The following is a 26,998-nucleotide window of genomic DNA, read 5'->3' on the forward strand; positions in this document are numbered from 1 at the left end:
TTGCCAGTAAGTCTGGCAATTTATAGTCTACGTGTATAATTGGCATAGTGGATAGGCGTGAGTTAGATAATCAGATACCCTTGGCATAATATTATTGTAACAAGCTAATTAATTATGTTCAATGCATCTATCATCCAACGTAGGCACGCCAATGGAGGCCAACTCACTTGCATTTTTAGATATTGCAGCAGATTTATTGCAGCAGTAGCAGCATGAATTTAGGAATGTTGATGCTAGTCTATCATGAAATATTGAGTATAAGCGTGAGTAAGGCAACCTTGGAGTGTAGTAGGCCGCTGACCACTAAAATAATATTATTTTATTCGTCCACTAGCAGACGACGGCCGTCCGAGGCTGTTTCACTCACATGAAAACAATTTTAGGTCTAGTTGACAACATTTCTCATATTGTATATCGGACATTTTTTAATTACGAGTACCTCTACCCTAAATCCCTACCCATGTACCCATAAAGAAGGTTAAATTTTGATCCTATTATTCATTTTGGTTAATTAAAAAAAAGTTTCCATCTCATCTTTAGTGACCCTGCTTCTCTTCGTTTACTTTTATATTTAAGGTAAATTGCGAATTTTTAATTTTTAAACTAAGGATGTAAGATCCCAGATCCCAGCCTATTCGTAAGTACTTGTAAAAGTTTATACGAATAAAAAAGATTTTTATTTTATTTTTATTTAGATGGGTTTGAAACTAGTCGGGCTAACATCGACTAAATACGTGAGTAAAGCCTGTTTCGCCTTCATGTATAATTTCAAGTATTTAGTAATTAAACCTAAAGATCCGTACAAAACCAAAAACATTGTATTCCTGGTGGCATTCACCTAAACTCATTTTCGTGAACAAAAATAAACGCTGCTGCCAAATGTCTTCTCTATAATTTCATTAGAAAGCTATACAAAAATATTTACGTAAACCGAACGGAATACGAAGACTGTTTTCAACTTAAAATAGATTTGGTAGCGTATTTTCATAGTGAATATGATGTAAGTAATAATTACTTTTAACTCAATCTGTGCAAATAGTAAACGGTTAAGTCCTAAATATAAAATAGTAAATCAGCAATGTTTTCGCTTATCGCGGCCGTTGAAATGGAGCATCTATTTGTGGCGCGAGGCCCGCGACGACATTACTGTAACCGAGTGCCGAGAATATTGAGCCTATGCGGTTAAACTGTGTTCACCAGCTGAAACCTGCGATCCGAACCTATTTGTTATAGACACATCCAAACAATGTATCACAAAACAATAATAAATTTCCAAATCACACAAACAAGAGGCAGAGTGTCGTGGCCTAGTTAAATGGTGCATCTGGCAACGCGCGCTTATCTCACTCGTACCATACACTGTGCAAATATAATACGCTCTCTACGTAAATTCACACGTATGCTGTGCGTTGGAGGATGAAAGCGAGCACGCAGGCGAAAGTGATATACGTGAAATCAGAAGAAATGGTGGGGTGCAACAGGTGTGAGGGGTACACGGTGGCGCGGTGAACGACGGCGGACGGGCGGCCGCTGCTCGGTTGCGCCAACGACGCGGCGTATTTCAAGCCGGGCCGCTCGCTGCACCGGCTTTGCGAAACCGATGGTTATGCAAGGCTCCTCGCTGCCAACTCGCAGCCGCTCGCACGCCCGCCGGAAGGAAAAGTGGAACGCGTCGCAGTGGTACGGCCGCGCGCGCCGCCTCTACACGTTCCGCGGACTCCAGTGAAGTGCCTAGTGTCGTGTAGTGTCGCTTCTAGAACGTTTTTGTGTTGCGCAAGTCTCCGCCTACAGCGGGATTATTTTAAACTAGATAATTAGACGACCTCGTCGCACTCGACTCGCGACTTGCAACCCCCTACCTGTACATAAGTAGCATAGCTGACACGTGCAGCGCTGCACTGTGGCCGTCACGTGCGCTTACCGCATTATCATTTCGATTGACTCTTTATGCATGCGAACTGTTCATGCTTCTGTTTATCCTTCTATTCATCTGGAGGGGCTTTGCTTGGGTGTTTGCATAAAATATGATAAAGTGTGGGTCGCACGGAATGTTAACTACATTGGCACTGTGACATTTAAACGGAAAGTGGTTCCAAGAAACTTACAGGCGAGTGCAGACATTAATCGAGTCAATCGTGACGCTGCGCTGTGGGGTCTGACCGCCTCTAGGGCCTCAAAGTATCCCTTTCTAATCTGTGGGTTGTGTTTTAATGGGACATGAACCGACTAAAATATTTTGTCACAAATATAGTTTGCTCCTATTCAATCTTATAACTCGACTCGACTAATATGATCATGCAATCAAAAACGATCCGCTAAATTTTATATCACGTATTTAATTTTATAAAACACTTACTCATAAAATACACACAGGAATAGTTTGAAATGTGTTACGAAATGTTAAGACTGGGGGATGTGACGTCGAGAGGGAAAGTATTCATTAGAGCGTTTCTTCCTCGCCGCTCGCCTCGCAGCCGCCGACAAGTAAAAGTACCCATAGCTTTGTAATTCACTAACAGATACTTGCAACTACGTCTGCACAGACATACATTCTGCATAACAGAACAGGCGCATTTCGTAGCACCATTACTTACATCATTATCTTACAAATTCCACAATAATTGACAATCAAAAACTGTACAATGGTACCCAATTTGAATATTATGATTTGATGTAATATAAAGGTCGTATAAGGCAAAGGTCTTTTTTCGAATTTTTTTACACAATACAGTTTCAAAACACTATAAAGTAAGTACATAATTTGTACTTATAACAATGTTAAAACAATAATGGTTGGTATTAGTTTCAATATTAGTTGGTAGCTTCACACAATTATCATTTACTTTTCAATCGCAATGATAATTAGTCTCTAGTTATGGGAATAGTGTCAACATCTTTATTGTCACTCTATTCAAACTACATTAGTAACATACCTACCTAACCTTAATAAAACCATTCAGTAAAAAAATTGATAAACAAAAAATTAAAAGGCCCGCGGGTCATCTATTTACGCTTTAGGGGGTAAGCGCAAGGTTGAGAACCACTGGGAAATTGAAGACACCTATAAAAATATCGTGTGTTTTTATTTTCTAGGGTTCCGTACCTCAAAAGGAAAAACGGAACCATTATAGGATCACTTTGTTGTCTGTCTGTCTGTCGATCTGTCAAGAAACCTACAGGGTACTTCCCGTTGACTTAGAATCATGAAATTTGGCAGGTAGGTAAGTCTTATAGCAGACATTAGGGAAAAAATCTGAAAACCGTGAATTTGTGGTTACACAAACAAAATTAAATTGTGGTCATGAACTCATAATTAGTATTTTCAATTATCAAAGTAAGATAACTATATCAAGTGGGGTATCATATGAAAGGGCTTCACTTGTGTATTCTAAAACAGATTTTATTTATTTTTATGAATCATAGTTTTTGATTTATATCGTGCAAAATGTCGAAAAACCCTCGGTGCGCGAGCCTGACGCGCACTTGGACGGTTTTTTATTGAAAAGGAGTGGATATAACAGTTTATTGGGTACTTTACTAGTTTATTAGATACTAAATAGCTAACATTCTAACCGGTAACTCTCTTAATACGGCCCATGCATCCAAGGACATATCAATAGTGGACTCGCAATGAAGCATAATATATCATGTGCCATATTCATTGCACAATGCAATCTACATAGGTATCATATGTCTAGATAATTGTGTGCCCTACTTTCTTGCCTATAACACGATTATGGCGCACTTTTAAATAATGCCATGTGACATAATACTTATCTTTATCTCTATATATAAAAATGAATCGCTAAATGTGTTGCTGATCGCAAATCTTGAGAACAGCTGAACCGATTTCGCTAATTCTTTTTTATAATATTCCTTGAAGTACGAGGACGGTTCTTACGGAGAGAAAAATTTAAAAAAATAGAATCGTCTGTTAGGCGGTACGAAGTTCGCCGGGGCAGCTAGTAAAGAATATTTTCTGCATGTTTCGTATCCATTACTGCAGCTAATGTGCATAGCGCAGATTACGTCACGTTGCATCGAGTACAGCGCGTAGGCAGGCATTAAGGCTGCGTGCACACCTACTGGAATGCAGCGGTCACGCTACTCTACTCGCATACTGAAAAGGAACAGAGGAGTCATAGAGTAGTCATTCTGTAGTCATGCTAAAATATTTTTTGCTTAGGTGCTTTTTATTCAGTGCACTTTTAACTTATTATACATATCACACATACCAATTTTTAACGCAAATTTTTGGCATTAAAATAATTAGCCATATTTGGCATTTAGGGAATAATGTCGTAAACATAAAAATACTTAGATACGATCTATGAAAGCAAATATAAAAACTGATTATAATATTATCTAAAATTCTCACACAATCTCAAACAAAGATTTATTATCAATTTACCAAATTAAAATAATAAGTATGTATCCAGTTACCTACACTTAAAACGAAATTGCATAAAATTATCATTTAATAAACAAACAATCGTGAATGATAATTAATCTTATAATATTTATCTGAGGAATTGTAATATTTAATTTTAACGTTTTGACCGTTTTTGTTCTGGAAATCTTTCCAAATTTCAAATTTATTCGTCAGATACACTTTATTTTGAGATTTAAAAATCGCTCCTAAACGAAAACAAAATAACCTATAAGATCATATTTTGCAGTCATGGAATAATACCTAATCAAAAAAAGGAAATAATAATTTTATGAACTTAGTTTTCTGTGAACGCATTGAATAAAGAACTGCCGGATGCATTTTTTTCTCCAGTAAAGTCGTAAGCCAATGGGCACGATGATCCAATATTATGACTCAAAGAACTGCGGTACGAGCGTTAATTCATCGGGGAATACCAAGTACTGATGTCACACCGAGAATATGTACTTACATACACGTGCAACTATTATTTATTAAGTCCTTCTACTGAATAATTACTTACTACATAACAATAATATGAAGCCGTAATAATTCAGTGGCATTATACAATTTCGTGAAAGTTATTTGTGTAAAAGTAAATCATACAATTTCAATAAAACTCATCTCTACATTTTTTTATGTTCCTCGTCAATTGAAAAATCATAGTTATTTCATGCCTGAATAATAGTTTGAGCACAAAATGTAAAAGTGTAAACTTAGATTTTCATTTAGTGATGTTACTCATCGAAAAATGAAATTATCGATGAATGCTAAAAAAACTCATAATAAATTATGAACATAATCATCATTATTTTAATAAATTATCGTTATTTTAGTTATCCTTTACTACATAAACACATGAAATAACTAATCGCATGGAACTAAATATGAAAAATATGCATGACAATACATTTAGGTAGTTATGTAAATTAGAGACTTTAATATCGAGATAGGCACCTATCAATTTAAACCGATGAAATCGATGATATATTTCCATCCTTCTATCCCATTGCCTCACTCGGACGGATGGAGGGCCCTGTCAGTTAGAAGGCAAGGCCGGCCTGACCCACTTTACGCTCACCTCTGCGTCTGTTCACCGCGATTCTCGTCTCTAATGACGAACAATAATTACTAACAATTGACGCTAATGTAACTATAGTTGTCTACACAATGCTGCAGCGCGGTTTTCACACGATCAAGGGGTTTTCATTGAATGCGAAAGAAACTTTAGTATTGCAAAAATAACAACCTTTATTTAGTAAAAATGAAACTAAGTATATGTATAAATAAAATAAATTAATGAAATTATAAATACAATCACCAACTACCTATTGTTAATTTCACAGTTATCGATTAAGTCGTGATTTTTAGGGTTCCGTACCTCAAAAGGAAAAAGGAACCCTTACTGGATCACTTTGTTGTCTGTCTGTCCGTCGTGTCTGTCAAGAAAACCTAAAGGGTACTAGAATCGTGAAATTTGGCAGATAGGTAGGTTTTACTTATAGCACAAGTAAAGGAAAACATCCGAAAGCCGTGAATTTTGGTTATACCTATCACCAAAAAAAAAAAATTAAAATTCAAGTGGCTTTTCATAAGAAAAGGCTTTACTTTCTAAAACAAATTTTTATTTGTTTTTATGCATAATATTTTTTGTTTATCGTGCAAAATGTTGAATAAAATAGGTACCCGAGTACGGAACCCTCGGTGCGCGAGTCTGACTCGCACTTGGCTGATTTTGTTAAACTTAATTTTCTTCTTCAAGCGATATAGAGCGCTTGGAAATCACATTATGTAAAACTATCTTAAAAACTAAAACTGAATTTAATTAATTTATATTATTCTCCTTTTATTTATAACTATCAAAACACAGTGACCATTGTACTCGTAGCAAAGAAATTTATCGTCCGCCATTGCCATTTTATATTATCAGTAAAATACATAATACTGCATTTATATAGTACGTAATATTTTACACGTGCCAACCAACTATGTTGTGTTCCTTTATACAGACACGTCACGACATAATGTCGTTGAATATTAATTGTATCGTTACGAAGTTGTTTCAAGTGTGTTCATACTACAAAGAAAGAACAGGTTTTAAATACTTTGCAATATAAAATTACATTCATAAATTACGTGAAAATTTACAGTAATATTATGCGTATTGCGTAGGTGTATATATATATACCTACACCAAATAAATATAATTTCACTAAACCGGCTTATTTATTACAAAACAAAACAAAATATAGATAGAAAGAAAACACTTTTAATTTGACGCCAATTATTTAAAAGTTTTAAATGATCACGTTTTTATTACGTTTTGTTTTATTTTATAACGTAAGTACTTAACATTACACCATTTTACATTGTTGACTAGAAATGAATTCAAACAATGGAAACTGACACTGATTTTCTATTTCTTACCTTGATCTATGCTAGTCCGGAATGACGACATCTAGTGGCCGATGAACAAACAACAGAATGAATACACAATAATTCATTAAGTATAAGACTAGTTTGTTATTAATTATTATCTACTAGCGACTTCGTCCGCGTGGATTTACATTTTTCAAAATCCCGCGGGAACTCTTTGATTTTCCAGGGTAAAAGTAGCCTATGTGTTAATCCAGGGTATCATCATTCTATCTCCATTCCAAATTTCATCCAAATCCGTTCAGACGTTTTTGCGTGATTGAGTAACAAACATCCAAATATCCAATCATCCACACTTTTACATTTATAATATTAAGATTATTAGGATTAGGATTAAATTTCAAACGATATATTTATACACAATACACAAAATCATAATGCAAAAATTTAAGCGACTTGATTGTAAAAATAAGAAGAATATAACTATAAAGATATTTAAAACTTATTGCCAAAAATTTCCTTTTAAAATACACCATATCAAAGCTATAGCTGCATTATAGTAAGTAAAATACTACATTTATTACATATTGTCATAAAAATCGACATCGACAAGCCCATAACATTAAGAGATAATGACAACAGAAACAACAATATACATAAAAATGCTAATTCAATGGGAGTAACAGCTTCTTCTTACATTTGTACGCTTTTTAATATTTAAATTTCGTACTTTCACCAACTTTCCATTTCGTATCTAAGCCATTTTTGATAACAAAGTCTTCAGCGATGACTCAGTATTCCAAAAATGGATAACTTTACATAATAAGCATGAATTAAAATTGTATGACGTTTCTTTATTTAAATGGAAACAAACAACACAACACTACTTATGGTTAATCCAATGCTACATTACGAATACAAAATGGACGGTGCCAATCAGTTTGTGACAGTCGTTGAGCCCATGAAATATTAATTAATGACACTTAGAAATCCAGTCAAATACAAATGGTAGCGGGTACGTGATAATCATTGTAAAATAACACTTCTGACTCCTAAAACTTGACTCACACGTACAACAAGAAGTTTTTATTGCAAAAAATTAAAACTTCTTTGTATTTTTTACTTAGATCGACGATGGTAGAATCACTCCATACAGACAGACTTGACGATTCAAACTATTCTGTAAAGAAGGCCTGATTAAATATACGATATTTAGAAAAAAAATACATATTATTATATATTATATCTCTATATCATGTAGACTTGTGGCACAATATGCTATGTCAAACCTCAACTCAATTCAGAAAGCAGTGATGAAATGAATGAAAGAAATGTTGTTTTGTGGTCACGCTATTGCACAAACTTACCACAGTTTATCCGGCATGCAGTCTTAGATTTACCACGAGGCACAAACCAAACTAACATAGTGTGAAAAATACATTGATAGTATTGATTGTTTAGACTTATTAAAAAACTAGCTTATTCCATGCGAACGAATTCAAACCCCTATTTTACCTCTTTAGGGGTTAAATTTTCAAAAATCCTTTCTTAGCGGATGCCTACGTTGTAATAGCTAGATATATAAGATATTTGAAAGTTTTACGTGTGAGTTACCTCTAATTCTTCACTTACTAACAAATGCTTCACTATTTATTGGTCACATTAATATAACATAAGTATCTCTGGGGACGTTAAGTTTCGTGATAGCGGCCAAAGACGATCCGTGCTAATAAACGATAGTGACGTGACTTTACATACGTGAAATATCGATATCGCCGTTTTGAGTACGTCTCGGGATGCGTGCCAGGAGTGCGTTTGCAAAGCACGCGACGAATTTGCTTGATGGCAACGTTGACACTGTAAATGCACTATCTGGTACGACACCCCGGGATGTGTAACGACGCTTCTGAGCTGCCACTCGGATTGTTAAAAAACTTTCAGTTACTTAATTATTGAACATTAAAGTGCTTTTTATAGTTTATTTTTTAACTCTCTTCTGTTTTATTTGGTAAATTTATCTTTTTATATCTGATTGTTATGTAGTTTTGTGCACGAATTTGAGATTATTTTATGCAAAATTGCTATTATTTTATTATACATCTAATTATGTTTTCATTCAACATTATTGTATCAAAGCAAAGTCTATGCATAGTATTTTCAATAAGATATCTCATTTTACTGTGCTTTATTTATGTTTATTATTGTTTAATTATTTGTAAGGAACTATTTGTTTGATCATGTACTTTTGAGAAGTTTTACTTTAGTTATACTTCATGTATTGTAACCTTTACTATGTATTCAGTGATGTTTATTTTAAAATGACAACTTTGCTTTATATAGGTAGTTAGTTTGTAATGTTTCTTTAATTTTTTTCTGATTATTTAATATATAATTTTATTGATTTAAGCAAATTATCGGGCATCTAATTCTTATAATAGACAGTGGCAGAAATAGTTAAATATCTAGGGAATCATTTGTAGCGATGTGCAATTTATCATTAAAGCAACGATAACATTTATAACTAATGCCTGCCGTTGTGGTCTTGTTTGCTTCAGTTAGCCTTCACCGATAAATTTTCTTCAACTCTCTCGTTAGCAACGCATTTATAGTTTGTATTGCAAGCTACATTATTTGTACTTTTAGTAAATCAAGACTAAGCGATACCAAAAAAGTACAATTACGAAAGAGGGTTTTTTATATCTATTAAAGACTCCGCTTCGAAAATCCTACCTGTATTTCTATGAACTAAGTATGTTCAGGTGTCAATGATATTATGAATTTCTTTTTCGTTTTATTGTAATTTGTAGGTTTATTTAAATTCCACAAATCTATCACCAGCTGCATAAATGCTGCCAAGTGATGGAATCGTTAGAACTTATGAATCAGCGGACGTAAAATAACTCGATGTTTACGTAATAGAGGCCACTGCCACGACCTATAGAAATAGTTTTTACTGCTGCACTCTAAAACTTAGCCGTAACAATGATATTAATTTTAAACAACAAGTAAATATTTACAATTTTCTTTAAATAACCACTCTATTTTTAGGAGTGAACTTTTTACGATAAAATATTTTTCATGTAATTTATTTTCTTTTAGTTATTTTAAAATTTATTATTAAAAATACTACGGAGGCTATTCGAAGTGTAGAGTCAGAACATTGGTTTTATTAAAGGTAACTTCAAGAGTAGTTATTGTTTTTTATATGTAACAAGAAAAATATACGGAATTTGTAATTGTAAAGTAATTGTATTTTTTAATATCTACCATCTTTCAAAATATTAGAGTTGAGTTTAAAGATTATGCTGGTATTTTGAATATAACCCTAGCCAGTTACTTAATGGTGGATAGATATTGTTTATTCTAGAAAACCACTGGCCTAGATTCATGAAGCTAGTTTGATGGCTGACATCTACGAGACCAACAACACACAACACTATACCTAGAAGCATAATACTGGCGCGGATATAATTAGCGATACTCTGTAAAGCCACACCTACACTGCCTTGATCATAAACAACGTTCGACGGCAGCGACGCGTGACAGGCGACAGCAACGACACCAAAGAAGCTTCTGTTATAAGTCCTGCAAATTGCTATTGCGCTGGAACCATGTCTCATTAACATCAAAATGACGTAATTTGGACGTCATTTGACTTATATTTATGTAAAAATATACTGTAGCTCGAAACTTCAGTCTAGTGCTGACGTCACTAAAATGGCGCATTAGCAGTTTGCGGGACTTATACCAGACCACGGATAGACGTACTGCCAAGCGGTTTAGCAACCCGGAACAATGCTGTGTAAAAACTGATTCATCATCATCATCTCAACCCCCCTGCCTTCTGATAGGACTCCCCTGCTGAGTAGAGAACTCAGCAGGGGAGTCCTATCAGAATGAGACAGATTTAGACCATAGTATACGTTTCTAGCCAAATGTAGCTTAGTAGACTTTACATACCTTTGAGAACATTATGGAGAACTCAGGCATGCATGTTTCTTCACGATGTTTTCCTTCACTAATAAAGCAATCGTTATGTAAGTAATTGTTGATTGCCTTTAAACCGAAAAGTTAACGATGTGTGTACGGGATCGAACTTCAGAACCTACGAAGAGACTGCTGAAGTCTTAATTATCAGGATAGATAGGATAATAATATGTTAGGAATGTAGTTTAATATAAGTTATATAGCAAGGAAATATTTGAAGGCGTTTAGGTGGTGGTTCCCGTGCTGCTGACTTTTCAGTCTAGTGTTATTTACTTTCTTATTTTCAGTGCTTCGTTTAGTTCCAAATCTAAGAGCTGCTTCCACGATATATCACTGTCGCACGTTCAGTATTACGTGCTGCTGTCGCCTGTCATGCGTTGTGTGTGACCAGGCCTTTCGGTGCTCCCTCCTATTCACACATCCGCACTATTCTCGTATGACCTTGAAAATCTTACCAAGCAACGCGTCCGATTCATTGTGTTTTCTAGGAAAGGATGTCATGATTACGTACCTACACTCAATATGTTATATCCTTTTCATAGCACTTTTTTTTTCAACAAGAGGATAAAAACATGATTCTTATAATCGCAAAACTTATTAATGTGTACAATAATATCGCCATAACAATAAATCAACAATAAAATAGTTCAAAAAATGTTACATCTAAGTAGGTAGTTGAAACAATAATTTATCGATAAATTGCATTTTGTAAATTGATGTCATAACTCACAACCCTATTTCTTGTACGAATCGATGCATTGATTCAATGGTATTATTCAATGGTAGTTTAATGAATGTTAAATTGATTTCGAAATTCGCAGTTCGGTATTCTATATTCTTACAAATGGAAAACGTTCCGATGTAATTGAGTCGGTATTCTGTAGATATTATTAAGTCGTGTCGTGGGAAATTCCCCGGTTTCGCTTCGCAATAAATTGTGTTAATAAGTTTCCATTCGATATCAAGTAGGTATAGAATTTTATATTCCATTCTTATTGTATTCTAGCTAAAAGAAGTTCAATCGATTTTTCCACCGAAATAAATAATTAAATTTTTAAAACGTTAAAGTACAGACAGCCAAAGTAATTAAGCTTAGTTTTTGAAATATCCAAGTCGAAATTTACTTTACTGCAATCTCAAAATAAAGACTTTTAAGACCATATTCTAGTTCATAAAGCACATCTGTTTTCGGTAGAAATTTTCAAAACAAAATCACATTTAGTTATAAAAATTATGAACTTATGTTAATATAAATAGTTAGAAGTAATATCTTATAATCTAATAGTTAATCTCTTGGTACTGTATGTATGTATTCGAGCCTCAATAGCTCAACCGGAGTGGACTGAAAACCGAAAGGTCGACGGTTCAAACCCTGCCCGTTGCACTATTAATTGTCGTACCTACTCCTAGCACAAGCTTGACGCTTAGTTGGAGAGGAAAGGGCTTGACTAACATTCTTTAAAAAAAAAGTATATTCTATACTATGTACAGAATGTAGGTATAGTTCATTATCGTGCATAAATGCGGCTGCATTCCATGCGTTCAATGAAACCAACCAACGTTTACACAGAAGGACTACTTAGCTGAGTAATAGGTTTAAATTTGCGTGTTTTACTGGCAACTGACCTGCTTTATTAAATGTAATAATTAATAGGCTATTTAAAATATTCTTATATATATTACAACTTATATATCTACATTTTAAAACACGGGAAAAGAAAAAATAAGAAAGTAAATAAATACATACAGATATAACGATACGTATAGATGAATGCGTTTTTTATTTTTGGGTGATTTTCGTTATTGGCATATTTTTGTGCACATGCATAATATATTTTATGTTTTAACCTAAGATTTTGGTCGGACAAATGCCCGGTCATGTCATTCAGTCAAAAAAAAATTGATCATATATATTTTTTTAAGAGCTCATTTGTAATATACCAATTAGTATTTTAGAGGATCAAATAATATATTTTCATTAATAAGCATACCTACTTAGTATAGATCATAAATCATATTGGACAGACTGACGTCGCGTCGTCATGATTTGATATAGTAAAGGCAGCATAATGCAATTGCTGTATCGCGTTTTGTTTTTCATTTGAACTAGCTTCACTCAGAGTTGATTTCGATTTGAATACTTGAACGAAATACACGTTTTCTGGCTCGGGAATGAGCCTCGGGCGGCAGCTACAGTTGCTAGATATTGAATATTAATAGAATATGCAAGAAACATTTAGTAGGTCAAGTATAGTGGGTTCACCAGTGCGGGGGAAGCCTTACTCGGCCTTGCATTGTAATCCCATTTTATTGTACACAACTGTACCTACTCTAATAATACTTATTTATTATGTTTAACGATGTTCAATAGGGCACCTATAGTTATAGACGTCGAATGTTACTGGGCGATATTATCATGTATTTTTGTAAATTGAATTTAATAAAATCTTATTGAGTGTTGGTTTGTAAACTATACCTAGATATCTGAAAATGATTAATCCTTTCTGTTTTTTTTTCAATTAAGTAAGGATTTTTAATAATTTATGAATTAAGTAGGTGCTTTATAGTTAAATTATTTAATACCCCGCGATGATAGCTTAGTAGGTATAAGTCCCGCAAATTGCTATTGCGCTGGAACCATGTCTCATAACATCGATATGACGTCATTTTGACGTCAGCTGGAATAAAAATATACCATCAGTTTGAAACTTCAGTCTAGTGCTGACGTCACTAAAATGGCGGCCACGCGCATTAGCTATATGCGGGACTTATAAGGCCTATTATTTACTTTTTTTTCGACACTTATGTAGTCACTGGACTCTGAAATAAACATTTAAAAAATATATATAAGTGTATTAAATATTTTTTTAATAAGCCGTTTTCATTCAGTTATTCATTAAGACTGAATTACATACTTAGTTATTTTTTATTCTACTATTTACCTACCTGTATTGTTGTACTTATTTGTTTTTAATGTCATTTTGTGTTTAATTGTATGATTTGATTTAATTTATTATTCTTTATGAATTTTTATCCGTACTTTGTTATTTTGTATGCTGTAATAAAATGTTCCATATTTTTTTGTTATTTTATTTTTTCGCAATTTTTCCATTTCGTCGCACATTTCTACAAAAGTATCTATAAATTATGATAATAATCTTCTAGCTCAAATCGATTATAACGATTTGGCTAATTCTGTTGTATAAATTCTATAAACTAAAAAAAAGTCTAAAGTATTTTAATATCTTTCATAAATCATAATGCTGCCTGAAGAAAAGGATAGCTCTAAAAGTCCTGTCAGTTTAGTTTAGAGATTGTGTGACAGAATCAGTCCCACTTAATTTAGTTGTACCTATACAAATCTATTAACTAAATTCATACCAAAGAACAGTAATAATGTTCATATTACATTCAAAAGAAGAGTGAATAGGCACCTTCTAGGAGCTGGACTCCACATAGGCTGCATCATCACCTACTACTTGGTGTGATTACAGTCAAGTGCATACAGGGTGTAACCAGAACGCTGGCAAAAGCGAAGACAGGTGATAGTACCTACTGATGATTACTGATATGATACCTCAATAAAATCAATATAAAAAAATCCTATAATTTTGTAAAAGTTTACGATATTGCAAATATATATAAATATATTGCAAACAATTGTCAATGCCGCGTCATAGGCGGGGCATTGACCCAAGTTTTGCACGCTATAGGTACATTGCGGGTTTGAAAAATACTAAGTCACTAAAGTACAAAATGAGGCAAATGGCTATTGTTCTGGTTACACCCTGTAGGTATAGTTAGAAAAAAATACTAAGTTAAAAAAAATAAAAAAATTAACAGGTCTACAAGAAATGCTAGTTTTCTTACAAAGCATAAGGAAAGGACCTTGAACGTGACACTTAGTTGAGAGATTTGCGCACAACCGAATTAGCACTTCTCATTTTTAAGTTACATTACGCATCCATATTACCATCCATATCCAGTTATAAATTTATGGAGTCCTAGCCCGCGAGGGGCCAGACCTTTGTTATTTTATCAAAGCTCAAAGTTATTATGTCTAGCTATAAAATAATGAAACAACACAATCTATATCTAAATATATAAAATGAAAATGTAACTGACTGATCTTTCAACTCACATCTCATCAAACTACTGGGCTATTATGACGCGAACATCCGCTAAAAAACTATTTTTAAAAATTCGACCCCTCAGGGAGTAAAATAAGGATTTGCAATTCGTGTAGTCTACGCGGATCAAGTCGCGAGCATAACCTAGTTTTTGTTTAGAACCTAACCTAACGTTAACCTATATTAGGTTCCTCCCAATCTCTGACGAGTAAGAGTTCGTCAAGAGAGTAGAGACACTACAATAGGTACTAGATTTAATACTAGGTAGGTACCATCATCATCATCATGATCAACCCATTGCCGGCTCACTATAGAGCACGGGTCTCCTCTCAGAGAGAAGGGTTTTGGCCATAGTCTACCACGCTGGCCATGTGCGGATTGGTAGACTTCACACACCTTTGAGAACATTATGGAGAACTCTCAGGCATGCAGTTTTCCTCACGATGTTTTCCTTCACCGTTAAAGCAAGGTAGGTATAGTAAGGATAATATCTAATTGTTTTTTTTTTTTTTTTTTTTTATTATTTTTTTAAAATTAATAAAACTTAAAGCTAGCCTTATCTAATTACTATATAAATCATGACCGCGTGGAATGGTGCCAAGAATACTGGCTGCATTTCCGCGCTTATGTATAAATACGAGTTATTATCTATTTCTAACCCGACAGTTAAGAGGTTATAGGAATAGATAAAATAAATTGATTTGTAATATGCATCATATTATGCGCATAACGATTCTTATCTTAATTTTAATCTGTTTATAATAACTAAATTATGATGGGTATTTCATATATTGTAGGTATTGAAATCTTTCAATATAAAATTTCCCATTTTCAAAGCGGCGAGAGCCTAACTATAGGTGCCCGGAATCGAACCCTCGACCCCCGAGTAACCACTGCCAACAATTAATATCCTAATGGATATCACCGCGTTTACCAATTGAAAAATGTGAAATAATTATGGTCAGTAAAAATTTATGTATATTTTACAGGAAAAATAAAATCAATGCTCTAACTATCATAGTTTTTGTGATATTTCTGTTTGTGAGTTTTTCTTCTTCACGGAACCCTGTGTGCGTGAGTCTGGCTCGCATTTGACCGGTAGATATACTCAATACCTTGATGAAGATTTAGATTTTAGGTGAACCCACTAGATCAATAGGTAATTACTGTCTAGAAAATTTTAACGTCAGATGAATTACTAGCAAGTAGCAAATAATTTGTAGACCAGTCAGTTCTCAAAGGAAGAGGTTTCTCTTCAATAGTAATTATCGAACGCTAGAACGGATACCTTAAATTGCATCCGTTGGTATTAAAATAATGAACCCATTAAAAATCTCCTAACAAACGAGAGTTATCTTACATCAGATTTGTTAATTTTATAAACAATCGCTTCAAAAAAGTGAAAGAAAGCGACAATTATGTGCTTTCGTTTCTTTAACTTTCGACTAAGCCTCGTTCAAGTTTTGATGTAGTACAGACCATCTTGCGAGTCTCAGGTACTTTCTTTATGTTAATATTGCCTGGTATCACTCTTAAGCGCCCCTGCAGACCATAGACTCAACGATCGCGCAATCGATGCCATCGTCATCATCATCATCAACCGATATACGTCCACTGCTGGACATAAGTCTCTTGTAGAGATTTTCACACGCCACGGTCTTTCGCCGCCTGAATCCAGCGTCTCCCTGTGACCTCCCTCCCTGATGTCGTCCGTCCACCTAGTGGGGGGGGGGGGGGGGAGGTCTTCCAGCACTGCGTCTTCCGGTGCGAGGTCGCCATTCTAGCACCTTGGGACCCCAACGTCTATCGGTTTTACGAAGTATGTGCCCTGCCCATTGCCACTTCAGCTTCAACAATAGATGTAGCGACTTTTAATCTGGTGGATTATAAATCGTAGCATTTAGCTTATGCACCTACCCTAGGTCTCTAAGGTCTTCTGATCAAAAGTTTGTCATCTGTAGAGCTACCAAGCCTGAACTCCAATACCATATGCCCTAAAGCTGGTAAGTATCTGCACGCAAGAAATCTTGCTAACTCTGGTTAGGTGTCGTCCTTCGCAAGGCCGTAATGTGGAAATTAACAACACCGGGTGGTTAAATAAAAGAAGAAGAATACTTTAGTTAAGTTAGACTAGCTTGTGCTCGCGACTTCGTCCGTGACATGACTACACAAATTGCAAAACCCTATTACCCTTTAGGGGTTGAATTTTCAAAAATCCTTGCTTAGAGGATGCCAACGTCATGATAGCTATCTGCATGCCCAGCCCGATCCCTCCAGTAGTTTGAGCTGTGCGTTGATAGATCACTGAGTCATTCAGTCAGTCAGTTTTTCCTTTTATATATTTTGATAATTTACTTACGAGTAGGTATCATAATAAGCTGATGATAATAACCTGTCAAAAAAAGTTACGATCAAGAATATTAGAAACGCAACCGCGCACGCAATGCGTGACTGCATTAGAAACCACTCTAACTGGCATTTTAATTTTAATAAAGCGTGAGGTTTATTAGTTACTACTGATAGTATTAAAGCCAGAGAGGTGTAATATTCTAGAGGAGGAAATATCATCGCAAAACACGCTACTTTAAGCGCGGAAGTTACGGTAAAACTTGGGCGCTAAGCTTACCTGAAAGAAATGAAAAAATAGTAAATTACGATAAGTACCTACAGTGGATACGTATGACTTAAGCAGTCTATTATTGCACGCGAGGGCAGTATACGCCGTGCAATAATTATAATAGACTTAAATGCTCAATACACGAGTAATACAGTAATTATTTATTATTACCGTGCCGCGTAACGAACGCGTAACTTAAGTAGTCCTTTATTTCACATGCAAAAATGCATTATTATTAAAACTGCTAAATTTTTGTTACGTCATTGTTGCTACGCGGCGCTGACTCACCGCGCCGAGCGTACATTTTTACACGGTGTTATAAACTACTTAAACCTTGGATAAGCGTTACGTAATTAACTTAAGCATCAATAGGAATGTCAAATTTATTACCTAAACCCTCGTAAGGTAGGGCAGCTCGCAGCAGGTTAGAAAAGTTGACGTGAAAATCAAGGCTCTCAACGTCACTCACACAACTGACATGCTGTCCACGAGCATCTCAGAGCGCACCTACTACGTCAACCATACTCCATACTACTATTACTATTAATTATTATTTAATATTATAATTGCGAAAGTGTGTCTGTCGGTCTGTCTGCTACCTTTTCACGGCTCAACCGTTCAACCGATTTTTACGAAGTTCGGACGAAAACAAAGATAGTTTACATCCTGATAGCACAGGCTATTTTATCCTGGGAAAACAAAGAGTTTCCACGGGATTTTTAAATATCTTTATGAACGCAGGCGAAACCGCGGGCATCGTCTAGTAGTAATTGGATGTAGTCGCGTTTTTATCGCCTGGTGCATCTCTATGGACTAATAACTCGATGCCCAGCAGTTCGACTTAAAGGAAGCAATTCAGCGGCTGTTAATACATTACTGAAGTATCTAATGCAGTAATCAATAACACTTTCAAATAACTCTGGTTACTCGTTAGGCAAATAAATAATGAGGATAACCTAGCTACTAGAGTTTCGTCTATTTTTGAAGGTTCAGTAGTAAAATAAGAAACCCTTAAATTTTACCAGTTACCTAACTCTTTATATAGCGATCTTACCTGGGTACGTAGGTGACGACTGATGATGTAAGTAGTCAAAGATGGAAGTGAGGTAACCTGGAAGGGATATTGTAGTTATGGGTATAAGTTAATAACATTATTACCTACCGGTATAAGTCCCGCATATTGCTAATGCGCGTGGCCGCCATTTTAGTGACGTCAGCACTAGACTGCAGTTTCGGGCTGATGGTATATTTTATTTCGGCTGCCGTCAAAATGACGTTATTTCGATGTTAATGAGACATGGTTGCAGCGCAATAGCAATTTGCGGGACTTTTACTGATCCGCAGCCGCATCCGAGCTGTCGCCTGTCGGTACCGGCTTCTTTATGCAAGCACCCTAAGAGTAGACAGACGGGCTGCATTTGGTCTGTTGGCTGAAAAATTGCAGATTTGAAGCTCTTGTTGGAGTTACCATCCGACATAGACGCGAAAGGTCGAGATGGCAATCGGGGAGGGAACGCCCCGTACAGCCCCCGCGTAACCCGGTGCAGGCGCGCGCTCGTGACGTGCGGGTGTACGAATGCGATCTGAACCTGTCGCGGACTGTAGCTGTATAAGAAAACATAAGATTTTACCCGTACCAAGCAGTCGGCACCTGCTTCTTTATGCATACACCCTAAGGGCGTTTGTGCACTCATCCGTATTCTGTTCGTATCCGTGATTCTTCGAAGTGGCCGTCATACAAATACGTAGGTACTCATACGATTCGTATTTTTAGAGTGCACAAACGCCCTAAGGGTCTAGACAGCAGGTCTGCTTATTAAGACTCATCAGATGATATCAGACTAAAAAAATGCAGTTTTGAGGTAGATGACGTACGAGAACCGCCTGCGCAGTCATCGTGCAGTTCTAGTATGGGCACAAAATGTGAACTGCACACTGACTGCATACCTACGGAATGCGAAGAAGTTCTATAATGGCGATGCAGTTCTGTCAACTGCACTGCCACTGCATCAACAACTTATCGCCGGCTGCTATCATTACTGAGCACGGGTCTCAGTATGATTAGGATTTGGCCATAGTCCACCACACTGGCCAAGTGTGGATTGGTAGACTTCACTCACCTTTGAGAACATTATGGAGAACTCTCAGGCATGCAGGTTTCCTTCACCGTTAAAGCAAGTGATGCTTACCTAATTGCTTGAAACAGACATCTCCGAAAATATATCTGACTAGTTTATGCCCGCGACTTCGGCCGCGTGGACTACACCTATTTTACTACCCCTATTTTACCCCCTTCAGGGTTAAATTATCAAGAATCCTTTCTTAGCTATCTGCATGTCAAATTTCAGCCCGATCCATCCTGTGGTTTGAGCTGTGCATTGATAGATCATATCAGTCAGTCGGCTTTTCCTTTTATATAGGTAGGTATTTAGATAAATAAACTAGTTCTATCTGTACTAATCATTTAGATCGCATGTCGATCAGGCTCTTTACCAAGCATAATGGCAAAAGGTACTTACCTACTTATTAAAAAAAAAACACAAAACGCGTCCAAAGAAACGCAAAAAAAACAAAAAAATAAGTTATTCTTTTATTAATTTCAGGTCCAGAGAATCCTGCCAACGCGAGAGTTTAAAACGAAGCATAAGCTGCGTCGAAGCATGAAGAAAGGGCACGAAATAAGCTGCTGATAGAAAAAAGCAAAATGAAAATGACACCTACGAGTATCATCTATCATCTAATAGAAAAATCACCACCATCATACTAATTTTATAAATGCGAAAGTTTGTCTGTCTGCTAGTTTTTCACGGCCCAACCGTTTAACCGATTTTGACAAAATTTGATACAGAATAGCTTGCATCCCTCAAGGGGGTCCTTTTTCCTTTTGACGTATGGTATCCTAAAAATGATCAACCCATTGTCCACTACTGAGGTCGAGTCTCCTCTCAGAAGGTTTTCGCTGATCCAGTACGGATTAGCAGATTTCGCACACCTTTGAGATCATAATGGATAACTTTCAGGCATTCAGGTTTTCTCACGATGTTTCCGTTAAAGCAAGTGATACTTAAGTATATTTAACTAGCTTATGGCCGTGACTTCGTCCTCGTAGTCTTCACAAATTTTGAACCCCTATTTTACCCCCTTAGGGGTTGAATTTTCAAAAAATATCTTTTCTTAGCGGATATCTACGTCCATAATAGCTATATGAATGCCAAATTTCAGCTCGATCTGTCGAGTAGTTTGAGCTGTGCGTTGATAGATCAGTCAGTCAGTCACCTTTTCGTTTTATTGATTTTCTAGCTCATGCTCGCGACTTTGTCCGCGTTGGACTACACAAATTTCAAACCCCTATTTCACCCCTTTAGAGGTTGAATTTTCAAAAATCCTTTCTTAGGGGATGCCTACGTCATAATAGCTATCTGGGTGCCAAATTTCAGCCCGATCCGTCCAGTAGTTTGAGCTGTGCGTTGATAGATCAGTCAGTCAGTCTACTGTCTACATTTATTTATTTTCGGTTCAAAGACGTTTGACAAATACTGTATAGTTTTCCAGGTTGTCTAAGTTTTCTGCGGTATCTCTCTTCACAAGGGAGCCTTACTCGAGAGTGACGGGCCGATTGGTACACCCTAGTACACAACACATTCATGGTCATTTAGTCTTGAGTATAGGCTTCCAGCCTTTGTTACTACAAGAAGCATTGCAGGAGTCTTCTGAGAAGAAAAAATAACAAAGGTAGAAGAAAAGAGAACGGGGTCAGAAAATTGTAGAGATTTTACAATCTACCCTAGATCGTTTTGTGCCTAATTAGTACCTAGCCTAGTTGATGCCCGCAACTTTGACCACATGGATTTAGGTTTTTATATTTTATTTTAAGTTTTTAAAAACTTGTAAAAGTTTACTAGAGTAAAAATATATTCTACGAGCTGATGCTTAACTCCCGGAGATGGATTACTTTTATCCCGGAAAATCAAAGAGTTTCCATGGGATTTCGAGAAACTAAATCCACGCGTAGCGGGCATCGTTTAGGACTAATATAAATTGGCCATCTTTTCTGACGTCGTAATCTCATCACACCACGCATTCTCTGGATGGAAGATAATCATAAAAGAAGAGAAGAATGGTTGCCCGCACTGGCAGTGTGGTTAGCTGGTTGTTTAGTGCAACCAACAGCCAGTGACGGCACTGCCTCTGCGTGCTTCCGCGATCCACAAAAGAAGAGAAGAGAAGAGGAAAAAAAGCCTACTTACGCCGAAGAAGACCGCTTATATTGCCATACATTGTTGCCTTTTTTTCCCAAGTCAGGTCGTGCATCGAGTACTGCAGTCAGTCACCTCTACGATGGCTCCGCTAAGTACCAACTAGCGGCTCTGGATGCTGTTGACCGTCGAGCTAGGAGACTCATAGGCGAAGACTCCCCTTTACTGGCGAAACTACAAAGTCTCGATCACCGCCGCAAGGTCGCCGGCTTATCGGTGTTTTATAGGATATATTTTGAAAAGTGTGCTCAGGAACTTTTCGATCTTGTCCCCCCTTCACCATTTTACTACCGAACCGCAAGACGTCGGGCGAGTTTCCATCCTTATGTCGTCGACATTCCATCTACACGCACAAAACGTTTTGCGTCATCATTCCTCATACGTATGGTTAAGGTTTGGAATACTCTTCCACGATATGTGTTTCCTACCAACTACAACCCGGGTATCTTTAAAACAAGAGTGAATATAGGCATCTTCTAGGTAAACGCGTCCCATCTTAGGCCACATCATCACCATCAGGTGTGATTGTGGTCAAGCGTATACCTAAGTATAATGAATTTAAAAAAAACACTAAGTTTATTTATAAACTTGTAGACTGTAACCTATTAAAATACTTGTGCTTAGAAAAGAAGACAAGGAGATTCGGGCGAACCCAAATCCAGATAGAAGAATCCATATCCATATTAATATTATACTAATATAAATGCGAAAGTGTGTCTGTCTGTCTGCTAGCTTTTCACAGCCCACCAGTTTAACCGATTTTGATGAATTTTGGTACAGAGTTAGCTTACATCCCAGGGAAAATTCCGTGGGAAACTTTTTGATTTTCCGGGATAAAAAATGCCCATGTCACTCTGCAGGTCTTTATCTATACCCATGCAAAAATCACGTCAATCCGTTGCGACGTCCTTCAAGGACAAACCAACAAACACACTTTCGCATTTATAATAAGGGAACTGATGTGTATTTGTTGGCAAACCAATAAAATAAAATAAAATCAAAAAATCTATGAGACATCCCGTACTTATTACATGGTACACCTAATAACCTAGAAATAGATATAACGAAAATAGAGTAATAGTCGCACGTAACACTGACGACCAGTGATGCACTGAAATAAACGCATTACCTTCAGGTGCAGCAAGTCGCGCATCGCATTAGTGGGCCGCTCGCCAAAGCGTGCCGCTCACACGTGCGACTATTTTAATTAGAGACATCCTTATAGTATATACGCTGTCTTGACTCTGGTATAAGTGCATTCAATATTAACTGGGGTGTATCCACTTGAGACCGTCATTAGGAATAGTCGTGGCGGGTGAATTCAAAAGTATCAACACTGGTTGGTTTGCAACAAAATATATAAGGTTGAACCGGCTCCCTTAAAAATGAATGGGCTCCATGAGTGTTTGGTTTATTACACCTATTGTTTACGTGGCATGTCGAATGCAATCCTATTGTTATTGCTAATTACGGTCTCAAGTGGAAACACGCCAGGTAATATTTAATGCACTATACTGTTCCATATTAGCACAGTGTAGTATGAAAATGTATGCAATATCCTAGTGTTGATGTAATATTTTATGGGGTGTCGTTACGCAACCCATGATACACTTTAGAGTAGTACAATGGTATTGGAAACAAGAAAGACTATGATTGTTTCGGTGGTACAGAGCAGGGCGCGATGGCAGGGGTGTCTGTGCCAATATTTCCTGCCGGGTACTGTGCCTTCAGGTGCAGCGAGTCGCGCATTAGTGGACCGCTCGCCAAAACGTTCCGCTCACACGTGCGACTATTTTAATTAGAGACATCCTTATTTATGCGCTGTCTTGACTGTGGTACTGTTCCATATTAGCACATTGTATTATTAATTATATTGGTATTTAGGTTTATTATATACACCACCTCCCATGGTTGTCTGGAAGAGATCGCTATTTAGCGATAAGGCCGCCTTTTGTACCTGTAAGTAGGTACAACCTGTCATTTTTGTTTTATAGTGCAATAAAGAATATACATACATACATTGTAGTATGAAAATCTATGCGATATCCTATTGTTGATGTAATTTATGGGGTGTCGTGACTCGTGACGCATACCATGCATTCACTTAGACAGATTTTGATAAGTTAAAGTCAAAGTCAAAGTCAAATGATTTATTCAAAATAGGTAATAAATTACTCGTATTGATAAATTTAGAATAAATGTTAGAATAGGGCGTTCGTCCTACGGGGCGGCCAATATGTAGAACAAATTTAATACAAAACAAACTTAATACATATTTACAAGAAATTGTAAGATAGACGCGTGGACGTGTCCTAATCCAGAGCAGGGGTGATTACGTAAAACGTTGCAGTAGCGACAGCAGTAGCAATGCGACAGTCCATTTACTGTCTCTCTTCTTCTTCTTCTTATTTTGCTTTGTGGCTATTGCTGTCTCTCTCTAGTCGGACGTTTGACAGCAATGATCGCGAGATTTACGCCTGTCGCGAGATACGTAGGCAATCACCCCGCAGGTGCCGCGCGGCATTTATTTATTTATTTATTCAGATACAAGATAGCCCTTGACTGCAATCTCACCTGGTGGTAAGTGATGATGCAGTCTAAGATGATAGCGGGCTAACCTGGAAGGGGTATGGCAGTTTTTTACTAAACCCATACCCCTTTGGTTTCTACACGGAATCGTACCGGAACGCTAAATCGCTTGGCGGCACGGCTTTGCCGGTAGGGTGGTAACTAGCCACGGCCGAAGCCTCCCACCAGACCAGACCAGAAATTTAGAAATTATAAAATTCCAAACACCTGCCAGGAATCGAACCCGGGACCTCCCACTATTAAGACCACAGCGCTCACCACTGCGCCAGGGAGGGCATGGAATGTATGGCACTGCATCGCGCAGGCTGCCCGCCCCTCAGGATGCACCTGCTCCCACCTGGGGCCGCAGGCTCACAGTCGATGTGTTGTGATCTTCAGATACCTTCGTGGTCGGACCATCGATCGGTGTCTACGGAATCTTAACATGGGGAAACCGGGGAAAGAAAAAGATTAAAATCAACAATACAGTAAATTGATCATTTTATTTCACTACACATAAGTTACAATAAAAAAATTATGTTCCCTTAATAAAATTAGTAGGTAGGTAGGTACAATACGCGGCAGAAAGTACCTAATCTAAGTACATCGTGACATCGGCCTTTAGAATGACATTTCGGCTTTGTAGATCGTTGTCTCTGGCACTCATACCTATATGTCGTTTTGTCGATCTCAACGACTGAGACAATGCTCTACAAATCTGCTATCTCCTTCTAAAGGTCGATGTTCATTACTTTCTGCCGCGTACCGTATAAGTACATACCTACTTACTATACAAAACTTAGAAAGTAGGTAATAGGGGTAGGAAAACTAAAATCTAGTTAAGTTATAAAAATATTGTATTGAGTAACTATAGACGATTCTAACTTATGTTAGGTGTAGGTAGTACATTACTTATGAGACCAAAGTTTTCTTCTCAGAAAATTAAATGTACCTATAAGTAATCGAGATATTTGCTAGAGAAAATTTTGCTAAATACTCAGGTTAAAATAGAAAGCAGAACGCACATTATAACACACGCAAAATTTTCAGTAGGTATGTAGTTAGGTACTTACCTAAAATACTCTTAAAATGCGGTGGAAACCAACCAACCAACCATTATAATATGCTCGTATTTTCAGTAGGTACTGAAAAATACGTTCTTGATTTCTAGTCGCGTATGCGTTCAGAGGTACCTACTTAATGATAAAAACATTATTTTCCTAACGACATAGGGATGATTTATGCTGAAACGTGGCGGGCACGAGCCGTGCCACGTACGAGGCACGGATTCAAAAAATCACGAACATTTTACATGAAGCAGTTTATGCTTCACAGTGGCGTCCGTGTTGCTGAGACACGGACGCCACGCGGTGAAGCATAATTATTGCTTTATATGTATAAAATGTTCGTGATGTTTTGGATTCGTACCTCGTCCACGCCTCGTACGTGGCACGGCTCGTGCCCGCCACGTGTTAGCATAAATCATCCCTAAGTCGTTAGGAAAATAATGTTTTTACCATTAAGTAGGTACCTATTTAATATTTTTCAAGAACGGTAATATAGGTAGGTACCTACCTATTTCATCAGGTATATTAAGCATTTTTAATCTAGATTATAATAATAGGTTCTCAGCTATTCTACACCTGATAATTTTTACTATGCTGTTAATTAAAAAAAAATAAAAGTAAAGTGCTGTAAAAATTGTGTTTTATTGACACCATTACAAAAAAAAAAAATTCAGTCACCATTTGATAGACTATTGCCATCTGACCTGCATAATCTACTGAAAAAACAAAGCAGTTGTAAAATAGTAAGTATTCAGACAGGCAGGGAAGAACATAGAGAAGAAAAGTACATTTTATTCTGAAGTTATTGTTGATGGAAGATTGTCTACAGTGTATGAGATCACCACGTTGCTGGCGTTAACGTCACAACGTTCAGTCAACTGATAGCCACACACCGGCAAGTGTGCATGACATCAAGCACACTGATAGCCAAACATCGTCAAGTAGCGTGTCACTTCAAGTCCGCTGCAAACTTGATCGTGTATGGCCAGGCAGCGTTAGGCGTAACACACACACTATACCAAGGCCGTTACGAACGTGCGAACGGGGTCATAAATCATTACGAGTATAGGGTTGTGCGAAAGCGTTATCGATAAAAGGATGCCGTTCGGATGCAGGTAGTAGGCCAGGTAAAAAGTATGGGCGCTTTATATTACATGCTATCGACTATCAACCAATCGATTTTATACTATTACACACAACACCAGAGGATCAGGTTCGAGCAAGTGAGAGGTCTGATAAAAATGATTTATGACCCAGTTCGCACGTTCGTAATGGCCTTAGTATAGTAGGGCGAAGTGGAACCAATGTGTAGGTTAGTACCCATAAGTAGGTACCAATTTCAGTACCTAAGTGTTTTAACACACCATGCCGAAAATACGCGACCGAAGTTCCGTGGCTGATTTTAATAGAGAAATAATGCGACGTAATTTCGGTTTTGTGTGTCATCTTTACATAGTATAAAATAAAGTCGCTTCCCGCTGTTTGTATGTATGAACGCGTAGATCTTTTAAACTACGCAACGGATTTTAATGCGGTTTTCACCAATAGATAAAGTGATTCAAGAGGAA

At 36.9% G+C, this 26,998-nt stretch overlaps 1 long non-coding RNA gene across 1 annotated transcript in view; it reads left to right on the plus strand.

The window, feature by feature from the left end:
• Positions 1 to 21,448, plus strand: part of LOC138403565 (uncharacterized) — a 55,115-nt gene extending 33,667 nt beyond the window's left edge. The window contains exon 3 of the long non-coding RNA XR_011237825.1: positions 20,143 to 21,448. This is a non-coding gene — a long non-coding RNA (uncharacterized lncRNA). The remainder of the gene's footprint in view (positions 1 to 20,142) is intronic.
• The last annotated feature ends 5,550 nt before the right edge of the window (positions 21,449 to 26,998 follow it).

This window comes from Maniola hyperantus, chromosome 18 (genome assembly GCF_902806685.2).
Source record: "Maniola hyperantus chromosome 18, iAphHyp1.2, whole genome shotgun sequence".
NCBI lineage: Eukaryota > Metazoa > Arthropoda > Insecta > Lepidoptera > Nymphalidae > Maniola > Maniola hyperantus.